Here is a 23863-nt window from a genome sequence, read left to right on the forward strand (position 1 = left end):
ATAGTAAATGGCAATCTTAACCTTTCTGAGCACTGTGACCCCCATTTGATGGGGTGCAGAAAACAGAGGCAAATTAGGCATGAACAAGATAGCTGCTTTCTTCACATATTTGCACATCCCTTTGTATAAAAAGTCAATTTTCATTGGCCCTATGCTTTATTTTAAGTATTTGGCTGGGACCAGATGAAACACATGCAAGGGTATGTCAGTGTTCAATATTGGTTTCTCTACGACTTGAACTACACAATAAGAAACCAGACCTACATCATATAGACGGTTGCCTGTTATTTAGAAATATAAGTGACTGCATTTAAGAAAGGCAAGTCTCTGTTCACAAACAGAAGTGCAGTGCAAAATAATTCTCAGATTACAAGCATAATCATTGTTAAAAAATAAAGTTACTCACTGTAGTGACTCGTACTCCTAGTCCATAGTCACCTTTCCACTATAGGCCTGAGGCATTCTGTCCTCCAGTGACCGGACCAGCAAGTTTTCTTTATAGTACCAAAATAGATTAATCCTTCCATTAATTTTGTGAACAAGTGCACAGCTAATGCAACCCCTCCCACCCCCCAACAGGTGCACCCCAGCCTTTGCATCTCAGTCCTTTCCATTTGCCTACATTGTACCCAAGTGATGGCTAAGTTTAGAGGGGGAAGGAAGACAAGCTTATGCAGAAAAGGGTACTATGGTCTAGGAGTATAGTAGTCACTATGGTGGGCAACTTTATTACTCCTATGTCCATGTCCTCTTTTATCCATAGTTGTGGGAGGTTCACAAGCATTGAATCCAGAAGGGTGGACACACATCCAACTAACTTAGCCAAATAAAGTAGGACAGTCTGTCCGAAATGGGCATCAGCTCTCAAACTCCCACCCAAACTAATTTTTGCAGAAAGCCTACGCAGAAGCCGAAGTGTCCACATTAGCAATCATGTCCCAACGCATATGCTGCTGGAAAGTCATTGATGCTACTTTTGCACAAACCGCATAGGCATTAAGCTCATTAGGAGCAGACATAAAAAAAAAAATAGTACCTTTCACGTATTCAAGGAATAACCATCAAGTAATAGAACTCTGGAGGCCAGACTACCCTTGTTAGTGCCTCCAAAAGTGACAAAAGCCTGTAGGATGCTATGGATACTTCATCTGGTCTAAAATAATTGTGTGGGTCCTCTGAACAGTCAAGCAATGAAGAACCCTCTCTGCCCCAGAGGAAGGTTTCGGGAAGAAATTAGGTAGAGATCTCCTGGTTCATATGAAACTCTGACCCCATTTTGGAGACAAAAATAGTCGTAAAACTACCTTATATATGTGGAAAACTATGAATGTCTCCCACCCACCAAGAGCACCTGCAATTCTCCCATCCACCTTGTTGAGGAGATTGTTACCAGGGACGTGATCTTCCACATCACCATTTTAATATTTGTATCACTCAATGGCTCAAATGGAAGGAGAGAGAGCTAAAAGAAACTACAAGGACACTGCGGATGAACAAGCCTTCTAGGTGGGAAGAAAATAAAGTTTAGCAGGAGTCTATCTGAAGACTGGATGATGCCAATTGTGAAATAAAAGTCATGAGAACATTGATGAATGGTTGTCCCCCACTCTAAGGGCCCAGTAGCAGAACGTGGTCCATTTGACAACCCCATTTTAACAGCCCCAGTCGCTGTGTCAGGTCTAACTTGGACACCCCAATAGAGCCCAGTGTATTCTGCATCCTCACTCTGAAGGAATTTAGTGAGATAACAGATTCCTCTTTCATGACTTAGTTTATATCCTCGTAGAGAGAATTCTTGTGAGGGTAAAGGATTTTCCTGTATATCGTTAGTTGTTTCCCACATACAACGGGCCTTCAAAGAGGATAAGCATAGTTTGTGTTGAATGACTAAGTTAGGTATAGCAAAAGAGGCCCAGAACCTCCTTCCACAACTTGCCTTGTACGATATTAAGCAGGTCGCTGTTACGCTCACCTGGTATCCATGGGGACGCCACCCAGCTGCGGGGACTCTGGTGCCCTTCTCAGACGCTTCCTAGTATTTTCAGCGGGGAAGTTCTGCCTGAAAACAGGTGGCCAATGTTCAAGACTGGGCAACTGGGGAAGGAGCCTCCCAACCCCCCGGTATGCCCGCAGCCCCTCCCCGGACCTTTCCTCACCTTGTTATGAGTTTTGGCATGCTCTCCGTCCTGCCTTCTGGGCAGGGGCGCGTTGTCCTTGTGAGCAAGAGCGATCTAGTTACTTCACTGATGCCCCCCTTCGAGTCCTTCAGGTAGGTCTTATTAATGTTATACTGTAAGCCTTTCTTGAATGCACTAATGTCTTTTCTCTCTCCTTAGGTGCGCAGAAGTTTGCGGTGGAACGTTGACTGAATTCGGAAGCTCCGGTAGGTGATGGTGTTTCGAGAGCACCTTGATGCAGTAAGTAGGCGCAATGCACAGCGCTAAGACGCCTTGCCTTTTCTAACAATGTCTTTTCCCTCTCCTTAGATGCGTGGAAGTTCGCGGTGGGACGTTGGTTGAATTCGGAATCACCGGCAGGTGATCATGGTGAGAGCGCCTTGATGCGGTAAGTAGGCGCTATGCGCAGCACTAAAATGCCTTGCCTTTTCTAACAATGTCTTTTCCCTCTCCTTAGATGCGTGGAAGTTCGCGGTGGGACGTTGGTTGAATTCGGAATCACCGGCAGGTGATCATGGTGAGAGCGCCTTGATGCGGTAAGTAGGCGCTATGCGCAGCACTAAAATGCCTTGCCTTTGCTAACCTGTTTGTCCTTTGTTCCCGTAGGTTGCGGTGCTCACCAGAGCAAGAAGTTCCAAGGCGATGCTGGCCGATGGGCAACTCGAGAGGTAAGCTGCCGGTACAATTGAGAAAGTCTAATGTCTTGTTTCTCTCCTTTTGCAGGTCCGACGATCCGGGAGGCTCGCTGTTCTTTGGATGCTGTTTGCAGGAGCAGAGGGCAGCTAGCGGTGGAATCACAGGTAAGCTGCTGCTATTAACAATGTTCCTTTGTTTTCTCAGGTGCGGTTCTTCCGAGGTTCGCAGATGCTGCTGGACACGATGAGCGTCAGGTTGCAGGATTGCAAAGTAACGCGAAGCGTGTTCTCCAAATCGGGCGTGGTTTAAATAGCATCAAGAAAATAGTCCAGGTAAAGTAGTCCCTAGGCTACCACACCCAAAACACTATACCGCATAGCTTGGATACAAACAACCAAGCTATGTGGGTGCCTCCATGTTGACTGGCATTGAATAAAGTAGTTCCCAAACACAAGTCTTCATTAAGTATGGCCTGTCGCCTTTGCCCCAAGAGGGACTGAGCAAAGGATGTCTTAGTTTGTTGGGGGCCCCGAACCGAGACCCCTCCTGGTCTATGGGCCTGTCCGGCGGGTTTTAAGAGGTGGGTTGTGACAGTTGCCCAGATTGTGGAGACCCATATCTAGGCCATAGAGGATCACAGGTTCTATCTTGGCTAGATAGAAACGACATGTAGGTAGAATAGAAAATGTGCACAGTCTAGACAACAGACATTTCGTTTGGGGGGGCCAGCTTTCTCACCTTCACGTAGATATTGGTTTTCCACGCTTCCATAGTAGCCTTGTTGGTGAGGTTGTAACCCAAATATTTCACAGAGCACCTACTCTACTCTTTCAGGTCCCATGGCCGAGTGCCTAGCTTTCAGTTTGGTGCCCTTTGAATCACCTTCGATTTAGAGGTGTTGGGTGAAAGATTGTTAGAAAAAAAATGTCATCTTGCATTGTACGCCCCTAGATGTTCTATCAAAGAATATGAAATCATCGGCAAAGGCTAAACTGTCTAACCTAATGCTGCCCAACCTTGCTGATGAGATAGAGGGGATAGAGGGCCCCTGCCACAGACCCTCAACCTCTCTAACATACAAACTGAAAAGTATCGGGGCCAAAGTGCATCCCTGTTTCAGGCCTACATGAGATTTTACCACTCTCGACAAAGACCCCTCATTAGTCAAGCGTATTCACAGTGTTGTGTTTGAGTGGAGAATAGCAAGTAGCTGTACCAACTTTCTAGGCACATTCATGTCAAGATGTTCAGATCACAACCTAGATCCAACAACACAGTCGAAGGCGCTAAACATATCTAGAGAAGCCAGATGTACTTCTGCTACTTATCCATGATGGATATAGTGTTGTAGGTGGGCCATAATAGTGGCGTTCACATATCCTTCCTAAACCCTATCTGGAACCTGCTCACAAGTTTATATTGTTTAAAAACCTGGTTAAGGTCCCTGAAGAGCAGTATAGCGAAGACTTTGCTAGTGGCATCGATGAGCATGATCGGTCTATAGTTAATCGGATGCTGAGCATCGCCCCTTTTAAAAATGGGGATAATGATGGATTGAGTCCAGGAATAAGGTGGGTCAGGTAAATTTGATCGAACATAGGTTTCAGGATCTCTGCCCAGGTCTGCGGAGCTTCTTTCAGGACAAACAGTGGAATACCGTCGGGGCCCAGAGCGCGAGATGGCTTCAATCTACCGGTGGCCCAAATTAGGTCATCTGTGTCCCAAGGGTAAGAATCAATACCAACAGAGCCCAAATCAAGGTCTTGGGAATCCTGATACATTTCCGGCAGGGAATATATCTTAAGGTAATCGTCAACCCAGGATTTTTCCTTTATAGGGGAATCTGTGCCCTTGCCCTTAAGACCTAGAGTCCGATTAACTGTAGCCCAAAATTTGTTTTCCCTGACTTTACAAAGTTAGTCAAGCGTGGACTGGTGAATATGTAAATACGATTCAATCCTGAGAGATTTCACAAAATTTGTATGCGTTAGGTAGATTTTATTCTTAGCAACCAAATAGTCTACAGTACTCGGGAACTGCTTTTTTAGCACAGCAGGTTTCTTTTGTTTAAGGTTCTTGGACTGCAAGATTCTGCTGTCTGGAAGGTATCTCGTAGTCACCCCAGAAACAGAGGACTGTTCTTGACTAACTCTTAACACAGGCCATGATAGTTTGGTACGGCTACAGCAGATTAGAACAATCACCGGTCGCTGCCAAGTGGTAGGAGTAAGGACTCAAATTTAACAAGGAATTGATCAATAGCTGGCTGAGTTTTGTCACCGTCTTTCTTTTCCAATTAAGGACCCGCCGCCCCCCAGCCTCAGTTAAGCCTACTAAATCAGGTCTATGGTCGAAGATGGGGAAGGGAAGAGTCAAACAGAAAGACCGGAGTAAACGGTCACCCAAATCAGGATTGATATGATTCAGGTAAGCACATTCAGGCCTGATCTCGTTTGAGATGTAGAAATAATCGATCCTGGACATTTTATCTCCTTCATTCCAGATGTATGAGAAACTATTGGTAGAAGGACAGCAGTCCAAGAGACACACATCTCTTTCACCAAGAAAGCGATCCCAACAGATATCCCGTTCTACATTACACTGCAAAGAGGAGGGAGTAGCTTTAACAGCATTCCAAAGAGAACCCTGAGCACAACAGGAATTAAAGTCCCCCCCCTAAGATTATTCTGATCTCGTAGCCTTCCTCAAACCATGCTTGGAAGATGTCAACCAGGGAATCATGGATTGTCTTGAAAGAGAGTCTAAGCAGATTCCAATACATATTAACTAGTAATAGAGGTGGTCGTCCAGAGCCTAAAAGAAGCTCGATCACCAGCAACCATTCATTCTGAAAGATCAATTCCCATTCGATCACAAGATTACGATCCATGGCAAATGCCAGGCCTCCCCTAGGTCGCCCCTGTACCGCTTTTACTGCTGGGCTAGCGATAGTAGGAAAACCATGAAGTACAAAAAGGAGTAGTAAGCATGGTTTCCTGGAACATGTAAATGCATAACAGTCCTTCATTAATAGGTTTATCAATAGATTTAAATAACTTTGTGCCTCCACACACATTCCAGGAAATCAGCTTGGCATTAATGTTGTCAGGGTTAGCCCATGCGTTGTATGTTGTCTTAAAAGTTTTGATGGTGGGTTGTACCCATGACCAATCCTGCCCATTTCCAAAAGATGGTTGCGATCAATGACATCACATCCCCAGGCACCCTTGAAACATGATCACTGGTTGCCTTAATTTCCTTTTTCAGGGTTTCTGTTGCTTTGAAACCCAAGAATAATTTAGCCACATCGCAGCTTTTGAATCCCATGATTTCATAGCCCAGGAATAAGATTCTCACTCCGTACCCAGACCACATTTGCAACTATTTGCGAGTGGAAGTAACTAACCATGTGTTGGTTGTCCACAATTGCAAATGAAATAACATCAATAGCATCAGTTGTAATAGACCTCAAATATGAGATCTTTTGAAATATTGCCAATACTCTAGATCGGTTTAATCTTCTGAGGTGATCAGATGAATTCTTTGCAAGCCAACCTAAAATTTTAGGAGGCACAACAAATCGGCTCATCTTTAACTATTTCAATTACAGGTTGTACAGGTTCTGCGGATTCTGCCTCCAAGGCCGGTATGTCTGTTTGTATCACCTGCCTATCCGACATCTCCTCAAGATTTTGCTTTGTATTATCGCATGGTAGAGTATTCATCAAAGATACAGGTACAGTGCTATCCTGATTCGCAGCGATCCTATGCCTGCCGCCATGGAGTGTCAAATTCTCAGAGGTCTGTAGACATGTTGCACGAGCATGGGTCGTGCTCATGATCATGCCAAAAGAGGTGATATTAGTTTGCTTTGTTTGCAAACGATCAAGAAAGCCTAAAGCATGGTCCGTTGCTGGTCGACCAGGTGCTACATTCATTAAGACTTCTCTCCCCATTACGGCACCCAAGGTCGATGCTAGTTGTCCGTCAGGGGCATCAGCCACAACATTTTGGCCAGCTACACATGGCAGTGTAGATATAGCCAGTATGTTCTCGATAGCAACCGATACCCTTGCAGAGAGGTCCCAGATACAAGCTCTGTCTCTTGACCCTCAAACGGATCCAAGTCCATTAATTTGTCTGTCCCTGATATTTGGCTTACACCTTGTAGATTGAGTTGCGCCCTTTCAGCCTAGCAGCAGGTATATATATATATTTTTTTTTAATGTGATTATGTTTGCTTTTACAATTTTTACCCCTTGAAGTCGGCTATCTGCTATGTAGATCCTTGGAGTTTTCATGGATAGTGATTGTGTTGGATACATCCCGCAAAAGTCCAAGTGGATGGTTTTTGGCCTGCGATTTTTCCAGGCAGGCTGCTGCCTCCACAAGTGCCAAAGGGCTATCTGGTGAATCCGAAACCTGCTACTCATTCAAAGTATCAGTACTAGATACCTCAACCGGTGATGTATGTGTTTATACATCCTTAACCCTCATACGCTCGGTTAGGACCTTAGATGTATCCCGCTGGGTTCTCTCCAGCATAGACAACTGTGTGAGCATTAGTGACACCTTTGCATCTAGGTTGATAAGTCTTTGGGTAGTCTCCACTAGATAGTCCTTAGGTTGTCCTGTTTGTTCACATTGAGGGACCATCCCCCAACGAATCCTTCCAGAAATGTGATGCGGTTCGTTAGATCGTTAAATGCAGTCTGCTGGCCAATTAATACCCTGCCCAGGTTGTCTCGAGTCTCGGTCAAGATTAAGACCAATATGAAGGTTTGCGGTTAATGGAAATACTAGATCTTGGGATGGTACGCCCAAAAGACCCCCAGGTGTAGTGCAGACGATGTATAGACAATTTGGAACCCTCCATTAGTGTGTGTGCCACATTCCCGGAGAAGCCATGTATGTCACCATGCTCATTGGTGGTCTCCTCCTGGGACTGAGCTGATGATAAAAAACCCTCACTCTCTTTGCCTGGGCTGTGTCCGACTATGATCGTTGTGTTTCTCCATACTTTCCTCTATCTTTTTGGATATTTTCTGCGGTCCCGGGCATACGCAGGGGAATTGGAATGTAACAACAACCTGTTACCTTTGCCACAGGATTTCCCCAAATTATCCAATGCTGTTCCATTTGCACAAGTCCTGACCTCTTGCCAGCCCTCCCAAAAGATTCCTTTTGTCGGACACTAGGGGAACAAAGGCTGCCCCCGGCAATACCTGTGGCCTCCTATTGTGCCTGAATCCTCCAGAATAGAGGGCATATCCAAATCTAGAATGTCTTTCAAAAGCTCCCTAGTAGCTGTTGCAGCTAGGTGGAAAGAGTCCTCCATAATAGAGTAATCCTGTTCTATGCTATAGGTCACTCCCTCCCCCACCTCACCTGAGGGTTGGAGCCCCGAAACCCCACCCCCACCCCTCCCAGCCTCAGACTGTGGTTGAGGCACAGGCATAGAAGGGATACCAACACACAAGTTACCAAATACAAACACTTTGGGAGAGCAGAGAATGGACATTGGGTTGTTTGGCGCAGGAGAGCCATTGTCCTCATTGACGTTCCCCAAGTGCTGGGTGGTAGATGCGTGGAATCTTACCACCTTCCTAGTAACCATGATAGGTGGTGCAGATGAGCACTCCTGCAAACACTATGCGTCTGTCAATCCCAACCCTGTTGTGTATTCTCCGGTATTGGCATAGTATTTTTGAACACAAGTAGCAGTCCCTTCAGAGCCTCCTCATGCCCATTGGTCATCAACGTATGGATTCTATTCACATTCCCCTAACATTCACTTGAAGCTTTGCCGCAACTAAAACCACTCCTTAAGATCAGCATACTCAAGGTTTGGACCAGAATTTGAGAGCCAATAGAAGCACAAGGGGGTTCAGTAGAGCCAGATTAGCCTAGAGCAAAGCAAGGTAACCAATCACAATGGCCCTCATTCCGAGTTAGGACTACACCATGGAGTAAATAGCTCCATGGTTGGCAACCACGGAGCTATTTACTCCATGGAATACCGGCATGGTGAATGGAGTAATTTCCGGTCCATTCCAAGGTTGGGTGGACCGGTAATTCCCCATTCACCATAGCACTTCCCCATCCCCATCCCCATTTCTGCCCCCATAGGGCTCAATGGGAATGGGGAAGGAGGTAATTACGGCACCGTAAATTATGGTGCCGTAATTTACTCCAAGGTCACTTTGCGGGTCCCGTAATTTACTCCTGCTAAAAGCAGGAGGTAAAGAGGGACCCGCAAAGGGAACTCGGAATACGGAGGTAAGGGATTACCGCCATCGGTGCCCTTACAGGCGCCGGTAATCCCTTACCTCCAACCTCGGAATGACCCCCAATATATACGAAAAGTAACAACCAAAAAAAGAGCAAAGATAAAAACGCAACATAAAACAATATTAGATCATAAGAGTTTATTTGGCATTTATATAGCGCACCAAACCCTGGGGTATCGAGGAGCTTTAATTTAGGAATATGGTTACAGTTCAGTTACATTAAGTATTTCAGGTTAGAGGAATAAACAGACTGGTGGGCAAATACATAGTGCCAACCACATGTTACACGGCAGCAACGACACAGATGCAAACGTCAATTTGGGCGCATAAACATGGTGCCTACCCCCATGTTACAGGGCGGCTGCTCACACAGATGCAAAGTCCAATAAAAGGCAAAGATACAAGGTGCCTACCCCATGTTGCAGAGCGGCAGCTCTCAGTTCATGAGCGAGGCAAACCACTAGGTATGTTGGATGGCACAAATACCCCAGTCGCCTCTTGAGGTTTGATGGTCCTGGTCTCTATGTAAGGAGTGCATTACCTACACTTGTGCAGTAGAGTTCCACGTCCTCTTTTGAACCCCAAGTCCGCTCAACGTCAAAAAGGCCCAGAGTCATCGGCCGGAGTAAATTAATAGAATTGTGACTAAAAATACAATCAACAGTCACCAATCATAGAAGAGTAGGTTAGTTGCAAAAATAAGAATTGAAAGGAGGTTGTTCAAAGAATACTACCTTCAACCCAAAAGGCAGGTCAGCTCAAAAAGGCACACATGCCCACAGTCGCTGCCCGTACGAGAAATAAAATAAAAATAATGAATCCCAGCAAAAGAGGAAACAGTAACCATACAAACTAGTCAAGACAACCTTCATAAATTCCACAGCCTGGGTCAGCTCAAAGGCAGTAATGATCACAGTCACTGCCCGTATAGTAAAAGTAATAAAAATAGTTGATCTCAACAGAAAAAAAACACTGTCGGGACTGCATAGACTGCAATTGTGTTCCAACTCGTCCAACTTTTCACCCGCCTTTTGATTTCTTTATCAGGTAGATTGCTGTGTTGCTGGTGGATGTTGATGTCTGAATTATGCCTGGTCGTCATTTGGTATGCAAAGTGGAATGTATATCCCTCATCTGCTTCTCTGGTCAACGGGTATTATTAAACCCGGGGCAGCAGGGCCTCTTGTTTCAGTTTTATTTGTACTGCTCCAATCCCTTTCAGTATCCCTTCATCGCAGTGTCCCTTTGTCCATAACCTATCTGTCACCTCTTTGAGATGTCTGTTAGTTTGTTTTTCGTCTTCACTAGCTGTGGCAGAATGTGCACCAGTTTTTTCACTACCTGAACTGGGCAAAGTATCTGTAACACCATTTCTCCCTCTTCCTCGTCATCAGCAAACAGTTGTTCATCCGACACCCCTATAATTATCAACATGAGGTCAATGCATAGCACTGTTTGCAACTCCATGTTGTCATAATCTGTGCCACACAGAATCACTGTCTTTTTGCATATTATTGCTTCTTCCAACTGTAGCACCAATGTTTTACCCTTCAAGTCATCCTTCTGGCACTGTGGTCTAAATAGGAATTCTGAAGCCAGTCGGAACAGCCAGAAAATCCCTGCATATCCATGACAGTAAGATAGTGGGAATCTCCCCTCTCTAATGCAGGAGTTGGTTGCCCCCTGTATCTAAGAAATGAGAATTCTATTGGTCCAATTTTCACTGCCCACTCTGGTTCCTCTTCAGGGTCATCAGTTACTGCTAGGAGTGGACACACTCAGACTCTCTGTGGGCCCCCTATTGCTGTGTATTGTTTGGCGGAAAGGGATTTCCTTTTACAACACTCACTCCTGTGTAGTGGGGCACTGTGTTTTGCCCTAGCACCACTGTGGTTCCCCCTGCTACTGTGGGTGGTTCAGTCAAGGCTGGGACAATTGCCCCGCTGTCAGTTGTTCCTCCTTGGGGCTGCACTCCCCCTCATCCTTCTGCTGTGTGTGTATCTGCACTGGAGGACACAATCTGCTGCCACTGGAGGAGTCCTTGTTGTTGCGCTACTTGGGTTGCCTGTGACTGTTCCAGAAACGGACAAAAGCGGGCTACGTGTCATGTTCTGACATATGCGGCAGGGTCCGAAGACCTTGTACCAGCTTCCTCGATACCCCCTCTTCTCATAGTGAAGAATCCCCCATGCATGTAGTTCCCCCTGTGGTAGTATTCCCCATTGTGGTCCATACTGTGGCTGCATGTAGCCTCCTTGTGGTGTTAACCCTACGTGAAACCTTCCCTGCAGTGCTGGTGCCACAGCAGCAGTGTCTGGTACTAAGTCTTCTTCTATAGTGCATTTGGCCAGCTTCTTTTGCACCAATTTGTTCTCTACCTTCGCGCCATTCGCTGCTGCCTGCCTCTCGCTTTCCCACTTCCTTTTACAATAGTGTAGTATTGTGGCTTGCTTCTAGGGCCAGCCTTAAGCGTCTATGTCCATTATTTTGCCTAAAGATGCCTGCACTTCTGTTGGCAATCCTCGAACTAGTTATGTGATAGAACAAAGGTATACTTCGCCCCAGGATCTTTGCGTCTCTTGGGTCCATAATCCTTAACTTTCTATATATATTCTGCCGGATCGTCGTCTTTTTTCATTTTATGAGTCATCACTGTCCCCAGGTCATAGCTGTCTGGATACATGCCTCTTAGAACCTCCCAGACATGCGCTCGACAATTGTTAAATGGAGCTCCGTCACGAGCATTGGTGCTTGATTTCACTCCTTTGTAACCAGTCTGCCTGTTCTCCTACGATTGCGGCAAACAAACTTTTCATATCCCCCATGACCAGCGTTACCTCAAGTGCCTGTATCCATTTACTGGCCCCAGCCATGACACAAGATAAACTTTAGGTTATCCGGGTCCATAGTCTGCCAGGGCACATCATGGGCTCCCCCTTGTCCCTTCTGTAATAATGGCATTACCCGTATTTTTGATCATGCCCCTCTTCCCCCGACGGATAGTGTTAACCCGATTTTTACCTTCCCAGTCCTACTGCATAAGGAGGTGGACCAATCCCTCTCACAACTGTCACTGTCCTGTCATCTCTGCCCTTTTCTTCCCCTTCTCCTTAGTTTATCCGGTGTGCTGTCCCCATCACTCCATTAGTCTCCTAGTGACCCTTTGGATGTAGCTACGTCTTCGTCCCCCTCATTGTTTTTTCCGTTGCTTCTTCTATGTCCTCCCTGTCTAGTTTGAATGGTATTCTTCCCGATACCCATTCCCCCTCGTCTCCCTTGTTCTTCCTCCTCTTCGATTACCCGGTTCTGCTTCACTGAACAGTGCATCCATTTGCTGCTACGTGTTTTATTCAATGTCATCGAGATATTTTCTTTCGCCCTGTACGTGCATCTCCTCCTCGTTTTACGCTGTGCTTTGCCCCTGGTCTCCCCCCTCCCACTAGATGTTTACCGCTGCAGGTTAGTGTACCCTTTGGCTTGTCATAAAGTGGGATCTAACCTTTAGGGCGGGGTTGGGTGGTGAGCTTGGTCCATCCCCTTCCACTGTCACTTGTTTCTTTAATTTGTCCTCTTTAGTCACCTTGTATAGTTTCCAGAGACCCAATACATTCTGCCTGCTTTTTAGCTTAGAGGCTTTATATTTTGTTAACAGGTATGAGAATGTATACTCATATTTTACTGTCAAACGTCCGTTCTCCTGGCCAGGCGTGGAAACACTTTCCTGTAATCTCCTCTGCCTACTGGAAGCTGTGTTTTAGTACGTTATCGCAATACTGGGGCAATTTGTGGCACATATGGTCTCAGGGGCTGCCCATATATGCCAATATTCTTTATTCCACTATTCAGCACCCCCCCCCTCCTTTATTCCCAAGCACACCCTTCAAAGTCCACTCTGGCCCTCTCCACAGGCCTGACCACTCACTCGATGTTAGCACTTGACAGCCCTCTCCACAGGCTTACCCTTCCCTATGTTAGTACAAGAATGTGCAGGATCTACCCATGCACCACCGGCACAGTCCTGCTCTTGACGAATGCGAAAAACTTGCTATTTTACACAAGTTACCCCTGGGTACCGAGTCGTCCACAATGAGCCCTTACCATTCAATGAACTACCACCACATGCACGTGCCGGTCTACAAGAAAAGAAAAAAAAAAAAAGTGCCCACACCGACGCCAACTCCCCACCGTGTGGTATGCTCTAATATCTAGAGTACTACAGCCGATCGTCCTCCCTTCTCTCGAGGATGCGTCCAATACACCATAACAATCTATCCTTCCCCCTTCTACTAGCATAGACCTATTGTGAAGTGTGTTCTTGCACGGTTATACTCGTGTCCTGAAAACTCTCAAGTCCCCTCGGCACTGAGCCTCTACCACAGGCTCCCCCCTTACACTGAAACGCAGGACGGCTCTCGGGACCTGGCAGACCTTTGCAAACTTGGCATCTGCTGGCCTCAGTGATGCGCTGTGTACAGGTCTGCGGTCGCCAGACCAGCACCTCTATGGAGGGTGGCCTGGATACCCTCAGTAGTCCTGGGAGAACTGAGACAGCTCGCTTGGGCCTCCAAAATGTAGTAAGGGGTCTGCTATTTAGTTCATAATTTAAAAAAAAAACACTCAAAAAAATGGAGCATAAACTAGGAAACAAGTAATGCTGTTTATTACAGCTGGGTGAGCACAAATCAAACAGAACAATGGATTAGCTCTGAATGAGCCGACATCTGAATGGACTACAACAAATGGTTTTATAACAAGAAATACAATAGTTGGAAGCTACCAAAAACACTTGCAAGTTGGAGGATTATTTTTTGTGCTTCCCATGGATTTGATTGGTTTGCTATCTCATCCCCTTTGATAGTTAAATGAATTAGTGAAACGGTCATTAAAGCAAACAGTTCAATGGCTTCCCATCACCTCACCTCCCCATGGGGTACCACATTTTGTTCACAACCCCTACCCCGGAACATTGTTATTAATGAAGCAAATTTGTGCTGACCGCCAGAACTTTAATACACTGCCATTGGTTAGCACCTTTGAGAAATGGACACAAGACACCCGACAGCTGAAGGGAAAGGGTGATTCACTAGATACCTTTTAGATAATGACCTTCGCAAACTGTGGGTTGGCTACCTTGTCAGAGCTCATGAATTTACCATTCGATTGGTCCTCCCAGGAACACCACTATGTCCAGTGTTCACTTCCACAGCCGCCTGCCGATGGGCATCAGTGGTCATGTGACCGGCACACTGAAACAGAGGTCCCTCCCACCCTGCCCGCTGCCGTACTGGGACTTGTTTGGCTGACCGCCCTGCAGTTGCATCACCCAGTTCTGGTTGTATTAATTCCCATATAACGAGTAAATTGAGCCTCCTCCCCCACCACCTCCTTTGCACATTCCTGTTAATGTGTGGTCACGTGTTTTGAACTGTAAGTTCACAGATCCAGCCTGCCCAAGGGATTTGTCACTACGCGTATTTGCGATTGTGTTAATTTTATCCCTCCCCTCCTTTTGCTAATTATGGAGCAGTGTTTAGTACCAAATTTAAATCCCATGTATTATCACCCCCTACCATTTCCGGTGAAGTCTTTTATACAGTGTGTTTGTGGCTCAGAGTATCGGTATTATGCCCCATGTGGCCACCCCCACCGTGCATCTTCTTAACTCCCGCAGTTGGTAGGTGCGCCCTACTATCTGGCACTGAATTAGCACCTTTAACACACTGCCATAATCAGTGCTAACAAACTCCTCCATATCCTGTTATCTGGAACAAACAGTAAACATCTAGTATGTAGACTTTGTTGCAACACTTCATATGAAAAAAGAGCCTTGTGCCACAAATCCTCCAACATTCTATTCTCAGCCTAGTTTCAAATGTGCATAGACTTATCTGAGGCCGATACAGTGGATATGTTCAAGAGCAACATCAAACCCTGCACGAGTGTAGTCTCTTGAAATTCACCCACCAATGCGGTTGCCCATTTTTGTTTGTTTGCTTGCAGGAATGCAAAGAATGTGTTCACCTCCTCTGCCGGCCCCCTGCTATATTGACTATTGGGACTGCCAAACCTAGCCGGTTCGATAGCACAGCGAGTAGAGCGCTCGCTTTGACATGTGTGCAGAGCCTGCTGACGCAGGTTTAAATCCCGGCAGGGCCAAACTAAGTCTTTCATCCTTCCAAGGTTAATAAATGAGCACCACACACCGTGGGTAATAATAAGCAGCGCTCAGTTACCTCAGGGTTCGTAGCGCTATATATAAATGCTAAATTATTATTATTAGTTATTCTGTGTCTGAGCTACCGTAGCTTAAACAAATTTGCCCCAGTTTTCTATCCTATTGCTACGATTACGAGCAGAAGCACCAACACCAGCTTGTCTGATCTTGTTCAGAGACTGTCAACAGACACTGCTGGTCATTGCAGAGCTCATTCAGCAATATATTTAGCGTCTTGTAGTGAAGACCTATCTTTCGCCGCTGTTTGTTGTATTACTGTTATTATGGTTTGAGGAGTGACAACAATGATGGTTGTCTAGGAACCTAATAAAGACAAGTACACCTTATTTGCCCATTGTGGCTAAATAGATTTAGCTGAATCGGCTTAGCATGATGTTCTTAACAATTCTTGGGGTAGTACTTGGATGCACGAGCATTAAGAGATGCAACAAGTTACTTACCTGTAACTCTTGTTCTCCAGCATGGGTCTTGCATGGATTCACATGCTCATGAATATTCCCCGTCATCAGGCTGGAAATCCTCAGTAAATTTAAAGCAATTTACCCAAAAACAGTGCATGTGTCCTCTGTAGCCCATCAGTGTCACTTTGGGTCATACTGCACCAGCCAATGACACTCTTCCTCCTAAGCTCCCCTCCTGGTGGCCATCTTCAGATTTGGTAGCGCATGTAAATTAGCAGTATGAACCAAGAAGAGCCGAAGAGGGAGGAAACAGGAGGGTTTGCATGTAAATCCATGCAAGACCCCGGCTGGAGAACAAGAGTTATATGCGAGTAGCTTGTTCGTTCTCCAGCATGGGGTCTTACATGGATTCACATGCTCATGAATAGGATTACACAGCAGTACATCTACACAACCACAGGCGGTGGCAAGACTCACAGAAGCAATACACTTACCCCTGGAACAGACTCACCTCAAACAGGTTGCATAGCACTGCCTGGCCGACCCGAGACTCCTCCCTGGAATCCTGGTCGATGCAGTAGAATCTTGTGAAAGTGTAAGTTGACCTTCATATAGCAGCCCTGCAAATGTCAAGCAGGGGAACACCAGAGAGAAACTCTGTCATTGCTGTGATAGCTCTGGTGGAATGGACTCTCGGCCAGCCTGGAAGCGGTCTGTTGCCCAGACTATAGCAATGCATAATACAGCTGCAGAATCACCTGGAGATGAACCCCTAGACAGGGCCTTCCATATAGCCAAAATTGACAAAAAGCAGAGGCGTCTTTCCAAAAAAACTTTGTGCGTGCAACATAGAACTTAAGGGCACACACAACGTCCAGCGAATGCAACAGCCTTTCAGCAGGCAAAGGATTTGCAAAGGAAACTGGCAAAACCAAAGGTTTGTTGAGATGAAAGTCCGGCGGAACCTTTGGCATGAAGAAAGATGAGTTTGTAGAACTACTTTAGCGTCATGGAATGACAAACACAGAGGCTTACAGGAGAGGGCCTGTATCACCCCAGCCACCTGGCCGAGGTGATTGCCACCAGGAAGGCGGTCTTCCACCTCAAAAGGGCTTGATTCATTGGTTCAAATGGAGGCCCCATCAGTTTAGACAGTACAACGATGGCGCAGGAGCCTTCACCAGAGGGAATGTTCTGAAGAGGCCTTTAAGGAACTCCTTAACGAGCCTGTATGACCACAGGGAGAGCTGGTCTGGGTTTCGTGTGTAAACCAGCCAGGTGGACCTTGATAGGGGCGTACATGAGGCCAGCCTTGGGTAGTGAGAGCAGGTACAGTAAAAGCTGCAGAGCAGTCACACGCAGCAGCAGAATCTTCTGCTGTCTGCTTCACACTGTAAAGCACTTCCACTTGTGCGTGTGCTTGTAGCAAGCCAATGTAGAGTGGGCCCTGGTTTTAGCTAGGATCTTCTTGCATTCCAAAGGTAGTAAATAGTGTCCAAATTCTAAGGCCACAGGAGCTAGGACTTGAGGCCCAGGGACGCTGTGTTGTGGTGCAGTATTGACCATCCTTCTCTGGAGAGGAGGTCGGAAAGTGGAGGCAGTTTGATGGCCGGGACCACAAACATATGGAGAAAATTCGAGTACCAGATCTGCCTGGGCCATGCCGGTGCAATGAGGATAATCTTGCAGCTGGAACCTCCGAGTGTGATCACTCGTAGCAACAGCAGAATTGGTGGGAAAGCGCACAGCAAGAGGCCCTTATCCAGGAACGAGGAGGAATCCCCCACACTCCTCAACTGAGGACATCTACTGGCAAACCTATGACACTTGGCGTTGGCAGCCGTGGTGAAGAGGTTGATCAAAGGGAGACCAAACTAGTTGAAGAGATGACACACTTGCACCTGCTAAACCCCCATTCATGGCAGCACCGCAGCTCCCTTCTGAGAGAGTCCATAATGGTGTTCTTGATGCCTGCCAGGTGTAAAAGGAGGAGCAAGCATTGAGCAACGGCCCAACGCCACCAATTTTGTGCTTCCAGGGAGAGCACGGGAGAGCACAACCCAACCTTTTAATGTAAAACATGGTGATGGTGTTGACCGTTCAGACCTGCACCACCTTTTCCTGGAGTTGAGGCTGAAAAGACTTGAGGGCCCGGAAGACTGCCTGCAGCTCGAGGACATTGACGTACAACTCCTTTTCCACTGGGTGCCAGAGGTCTCTGGCGTGAGAATGTCCTGTGTGGGCTCCACAACCTCCTATAGAGGCATTGGTCTTGACTGTAGCCTGAAATTAAAGGATCTGAAAGGGAGCGCCCTGAGAGATGTGACGAACCGACTACTGTTGCAGGGCTTGGCGGAATGCCTGATTGTTAACACATGGCATCTAGAAATTCCTGAGGGGGCCTCATCTGTAGCCTGCAGAAGAGGACCCGATGGATGCAGGAAGACATAATTCCCAGCAGGGTCTTGATGGACAGGACTGTTTCCAAGGAAGCTGTCGACAGCCACTGGCCCTTTCCCAGGATGGCCCTCACCCTCTTTTCCGAGGGAGTACCCAGAAACAAGATTGTGTTGAGTCAGGCAACCAGGAGCAGTGCGTTCTGCGATGGCACTATGCAAGTCTTTGGATAGTTGATTGAGAATCCGAGCGAGGTCAGAAGTTAGATGTCTCTGCAGTGTGCCGGTTTGCCAGCGCGCAGGTGCAAGACCGGATAAGCCAATCTTTCACGTAAGGGCAAACGTGGATTCCTTTGTGGCGCAAATGCGCTGCTACCGGTGCCAGACATTTGGTGACTACTCTTGGGGATGATTTTAGGTCGAAGGGCCAGGCCTTGAACAGGAAATGTCGCCCCTGAACGTCAAACCGTAGGAACCTCCGGCGTTTGCAATGAATGTGGATGTGGAAGAAGGCATCTTCTAGGTCGAGGGTCACCAGTAAAATCTCCTTTCTCCAGTTGGTCGAGTACATGCTGCAACGTGACCATCCTGAAGTTTTGGGATTTGAGGAACTAGTTGAGATGTTGCAGGTCTGGGATCGGGCACCAACTCCCTGACTTCTTCAGTACCAAAAAGTATCTGGTGTATACTACGGAGCCGCGGAGGTGCTGAGGGACCGGTTCTATTGCCCCTTAGCCTAGCATGGCTTGAACCTTCTTTAGCAGCTGAGCCACGTGCAGTTCTTGTCTCATGACAGGAGGAATGTGTGGGCATCTGTCCTGGAATTCCAAAACGTGCCCCATCTGAAGGACATCGAGCACCTATTTGTCCATGGAGATCTTTCGCCACTGATATAAAAAGTTTGATGGTCGGCCTCCCACTGGGGTGCACAAGCGGGGGCGTGGATCCTGGGCCAGTTCAGACCTGCTTCAGAGTCTGCTTTCTGGATGGGAGGGGGCAGGGGGTGATGATGCTGGGAACCACTAGTGCAGGCCTGGAAGCATCCCCTACAAGCCTACTGGGTGATAGAGCAGGAGGGCTGACGATAACGGGAGGTGAAACTCTTTGAAGACCCAGAGCCTCTCCCCTTAGAGAAACAAAAGAGTGGCCTCCTCTGCTGAAGGGTGCCCAGAGAACGTGCAGTCTCAGTGTCAGTATTTATGGCCTGAAGAGTTTCGCTGACCGCCTTGCCAAACAGGTTGTCGCCATCGAAGGGCATGTCAACGACCTTGGTCTGCACATCTGTGCAGAAGCTGGTGGCTTTGAGCCACCTCTGGCACCGGAAGGCCACACCATTCCCCATCTGTCAAAATCTGGATTCTGCGATGTTGAGAGTGACAGTGATGACATGGTCAGAAGCCAACTCCCACTCCTGGAACAGGCCCAAGGCTTCTGCCTTCTTATGGTCAGGGAGGAAGTCGAGGATGGGCCCCAACTTATACCATAACTCCCTGTAGTACCTTAACAGGATGGCAAAGGCGTTGGCAGCATTGATTGTTGATGCTGCTGTAGTGATGATGTGCTTTCTTGCAAAATCGAGCTTCTTACCCTCCTGGTCCAGAGGAACCATGGACAAAGAAGAGGGGTTGGAAGACCTCTTTCTAGTGGCGGCCGACACTACCGAGTCTGGTGAGGACTGGGACCCTGAAGCACCTATGGGCCGAGTCTGGAACCCGGTACTACTTCGGAGCCTTAATAACTGCGAAGCCGTCCTCCCATATGTTATCTAACAAGGGGATCGATACGATGATCTTCTTGAAGGACTCCCTTTGCTGAAAAAGGTAACTCTCCTTTCTCCTTTCTTCAGGCACCAGGTTGAATAGATTGGCAGCCTTTAAGTGAAAAGAACCAACCTCGTCCAGGGGAGAGGCACTGCGGGCGCATCGAGCTCCAGGGGTTTCCCCCTCCGCGGGAACATAGTCATCAAACTCATTGGTGTGTGTACCGGTCGTGACGGTGTCCGTTTCAGTGTCCGTCTGAACTGGTATCACCACTGGCATTGGCCAAGAGGTAACTACAGCAAAACAAAAGAGGTGATCGCTGGAAGGTTTAGAATTAATCTTAACCTCTGATCAACCCTTCAGACCATCATTCTTCACCTGCCAAGCCATTACAAAAAGGGAAAGATCATATGCAAATCAAGCTTGGGCTCACCCCAAAAGGGGCAGGCCAGCCCAAACTACTAGGTCACATGCCTTCTGCATGAGACCACAAGCATCCCCAAACATGTTTCTTCCTCGTTGGGGCTCATCATTGAGGAGAAGCTTGTGTCTCTAGGCTCAGCAAGCACGGGACCCACGTCCGGGCATACTGGTCCCACTCTGGGTAACTACAACAAAACAAAAGAGGTGATCGCTGGAAGGTGTAGAATTAATCTTAACCTTTGGCATTGCTCTGATCAACCCTCCAGACCATAGTTCCTCACCTGCCAAGCCATTACAAAAGGAGAAACACCATATGCAAATCACGCCCGTAACTGCTAGGTCTAGCAGTTCAGGCTGGGCTGCTTCCATTGGTGGCAGTACCTGACTGATTTGCATATGGCTTGACCCCTTTTGCAATGGTGCAAACGGGCTAGAAAAACAGTGGTGTGGAAGGTTGCCCAGAGCAGTGCCAGTGGTTCAGATTAATTGAAATCCTTCCACCCATCACTTTTCTGGTTATTGATTGGCCGAGGGGTGACAGGGGGCTTATGAGGCTGCGTTGGTTGAGCCGAATGAGGCCTCAATGGGCTTCTTACCGGAGCAGGGGCAGAAGCAGCGAGCAGAAGCTGCTGGATTTTAGCTTCCAGTGTGTGTAAGGTTGTCAGTATGTCCAAGGACATGTCCCTTGGAGGGCTAAATTGCTGGGAAGGCCTACGGGCCGGCGACTCCCGATGAGGCATAGGCAGAAAAGGGTTGGGTTCCCCTTAGCCACCCTCCTGGTGTAGATTGCTGGAGACCTTCTGGGGGATCCCAGAGTAAAGAGTGGCGCAGCCATGGTGGGCCTGGGCAGGAGGCCTAGAGTTGGGGGCATGTATATCACTAAATCAGAGCCCTTAGGGACCTCTGACAGAGGTCTAGCCGACAGGGAAACCCTGGGCATGGTAATCGTCGCAGTGGTAAAGGCGACTGTCATTCACTCCATCGAAGAAAGAGTTGACTTTGTAGATGGAGTCGTCGACGGGACTGTCATCGACAGGGTGACTATCTCGGTGGTTGAAGTTGTAGACTAGGCTTGTGTCGACGATGGGGAAGCCGGTGACGGGTCCTACCATGACTTGCTCTTCAACAAAGACCTGTGCCTGGACGCCAACAACTTTGACACGGACGCAGGCGGACCACCAGCCGGTAGGCTCTAGACTGTAGACTGCGCCAGTGACTGCAACCAGCCTCTCTCCAAACTGGATCCGCAGCCACAGAGACCATTGATGAATAAGGCGATGGAGTGTGAGATGTAACCTTCTTTTGGATCTTTGCCCAGGAAGCGTTCTCAAAGGACCTCAACCTCTTTTTACTGGAGGGAGCATGCTCTTTGGACCTGCCGGCCCTGGAAGAGGCAGGCCTATGCCCGGAGGCCACGTCAGAGGCATTCCCCTCTTCGATCCATGCCACCAACCTCCAATGGTGGACCGTCCGGGTCTTCGAAGAAAACGACTAGCAAATTGGACATCTGTCCGCATCCGGGTCGGAATGGAGACAGTAAATGCACCTGATGTGGCGATCCTCAATTAAGATATTCTTTAGGCCACAGTTTTCCCAGGACTTGAAGACTTTTCCTCATGGCATTCGCCATGGTGTTCGAGCAAAGCCCGAGCCTGGCCTGTGGATTTGCCATGACCTGAAGATCAGATGGACCGAAGAACTTCTCCAGCAATGGGTCCCTGCCGCTGGTAGTCACAACTTGACTGTTAACAATGAAGAAATTAAGACATTTCTCAATAATAGGCCAAAATAAGGAGCTATAAAAAAACGATTTGAGGAGTGAAGCACGAGGACTCCCAATACGGGAAACGTGTGGCAGAAATCTGAAGATGGCCACCAGTGGTAGAGTTTAGGAGGAAATGTGTCATTGGCTGTGGCAGTATGACCCAAAGTTACACTGGTAGGCTCTAGAGGAGATGAGCAGTTTTTAGCTTAAAGCTAAACTGTTTTAAATTTACAGAGGATTCCCAGCCTGAAGACAAGGGATATTCATGAGCATATGAATCCATTCAAGACCCCATGCTGGAGAATAAGGCATACAGAGCAGTACCACAGGATGGAGCTCCACTATAATTGCTGTCTGATGAGAAGAGGAACTTTAAATGCATTTTACTTTGATAGATTAAAAGGTGGAAAGAACTAGGTTTTACAAAACGATATATACTTGCACTTCAAAATCTTATCTGAAGCCCTGGCTTTACCATAACATTGCTGCTGAACGCCAAGTCATGAAGCTCATTAAGTGCCCCGGTTCTCCAGCTGTATATCCAGAATGGCACAGGAAAAATATAAATGTAAAAAATAAAACCGGAAAAAAAGCACATCCAAATTAGGAAGACCAGGCAGATGGGTTATGTTAAAATTGCATTAAAGGAATAGTGCGCTCAAAAATATTATTGTCCCGAGGGTTCGGGCATGTGTTTTTAAGCATACGTTGATCGATCGTACAGACATTTCCTATGCACCTTACTGTAGTTTTCCTCTTTTGTACACATGCGAAATCAGGCCGCAGGGCGCGGCCATCTTGTGATAATCTTATCCGTTGCTGCATCGCCCAAGGTGGACTACCCTGGCGGCACTAAATCATATCCCCCCACCCCGGCGGCTGAGATCACCAGACGCGTGCCGCCCATTTCACAATGCATGTCTCGTGTCAACATTCTCTGCGCTTCAGCTAATGAATGGAATGGCAGGACGCCTCTTTCCTCAATAAGCATAAACAGACCGCTTCTCAACAGACATCAGATTTGCTTTTCCATTCCTTTCACTGTCTTTTTTTGAGTATTCTGTGTCTCGTTTCTGTGGTCTGGTCAGCTATCTTTGTTGCTTGTAGGCCGTGCGCACCGATACTAGTACCATTACTATACATTTTTTTTGCCCCATAATGGCAACAATACAGCCCTACCAGTACGAGCCGGCGTATTCAGAGGCGGAATTACTCGAAAGAGAAAGATGCGAAAATGAGGAGGCTTCGGGCGACAGTTGGGAGGATTCAACAGATCAAGACCCTGAGCCTAGTTGCACGGACAGCATTTCCACCTGGTGTACCTGCAATCGGTGCAAGCCAATGCCAACCGAGGAGGAGAACTGCTGCTGCCAAGAAAACTCTGGATGCTTGTCCTACATATCGGAAGGCGAGACACGCCCGCAATGCGTTACCGAGCTGCCAGACTTCAGGGCAGCCTGCCTCACACGGTCCATGTTGAGGATTATGATGGTGCTTATGCACGAACTTCGAGCAACAGTTCACCCTCACAATCCAAGTAACGAGTAAGTGTACTCTAGTTGTGATGTCACTTAGGCCACTACCATTTCATGGTTGCCTCCTATATTGTCGTAACTTTGATCTATCAATGCCAAACGAATGTAGCCTTGCAAGTCTATACATAACTCGCAATTTGGGGAAATCAAAGTGGTCTTCTTATGTTTATTTCATGTACAGCCATGAAGCAATATTTGTGTGTCCCAAATGTAATGGAATGTATAGTCGTTCAATACTGTACAGT

At 47.2% G+C, this 23863-nt stretch overlaps 1 protein-coding gene across 1 annotated transcript in view; it reads right to left on the bottom strand.

Moving 5' to 3' along the window:
* Positions 1–23863, bottom strand: part of PIK3CA (phosphatidylinositol-4,5-bisphosphate 3-kinase catalytic subunit alpha) — a 1010697-nt gene that overhangs the window by 826989 nt on the left and 159845 nt on the right. The window lies entirely within an intron of this gene.

The sequence above is a fragment of the Ambystoma mexicanum genome, chromosome 10, assembly GCF_040938575.1.
Source record: "Ambystoma mexicanum isolate Mex_15411 chromosome 10, UKY_AmexF1_1, whole genome shotgun sequence".
Taxonomy (NCBI): domain Eukaryota; kingdom Metazoa; phylum Chordata; class Amphibia; order Caudata; family Ambystomatidae; genus Ambystoma; species Ambystoma mexicanum.